This window comes from Ctenocephalides felis, unplaced genomic scaffold (genome assembly GCF_003426905.1).
Source record: "Ctenocephalides felis isolate EL2017-DRISC unplaced genomic scaffold, ASM342690v1 CF-g0.4_SCAFFOLD_01604, whole genome shotgun sequence".
Lineage (NCBI taxonomy): Eukaryota > Metazoa > Arthropoda > Insecta > Siphonaptera > Pulicidae > Ctenocephalides > Ctenocephalides felis.
The window spans coordinates 20,796,245-20,796,849 of NW_020537758.1; positions in this window are offsets into that span (position 1 = coordinate 20,796,245).

The window sequence follows — 605 nt, forward strand, 5'->3', positions numbered from 1 at the left end:
AAAAAGTCCTTTGTTTATTAACGTTTTTCATTAAACGCGTATAAAAATCGTCGGGTAATTTACAAGCTATTATATTTTTTAAATCAAAATACGAACAATAAAAATTATAGTATTTATAATAAATAATCTACTTATAAACTTTCAAATTTTCTCAAATATTCATTCGGTAAGGAAGTTCTTGCAATTTGCCTTAAGGCCCGATGCCATGCACTATTAGTAAATTCAAATCACAAAAACATAAGAACAAGAAGTAAATATTGTAACTATATAAAAAATTGAAATTACTAATAAAAATAAATACTAATAAATAAAAATTACTATATAAAAAACAACTTGAATTTGATAAAAATCATAAATGAGTTTTATTAGGCACGCCAATCATAATTGAAATGCTCTTATTATTTTCTTTTCTTTATTAGTAAGCAGTTATAATAAAAGTCAATTTAAACAAAAATTGTTATTAACTCCAGTGCAAATTTTTATTATTATTACTATTATTTTATTTTTCTCTATTTCTCGTTTTATTCTCGGAAGCTCTTTGCAGCAGCGTGTCTTCCGCAGGGTGCGTTCCTAGGGGTGAACGCACACCGCGACGGGTGGGTTCT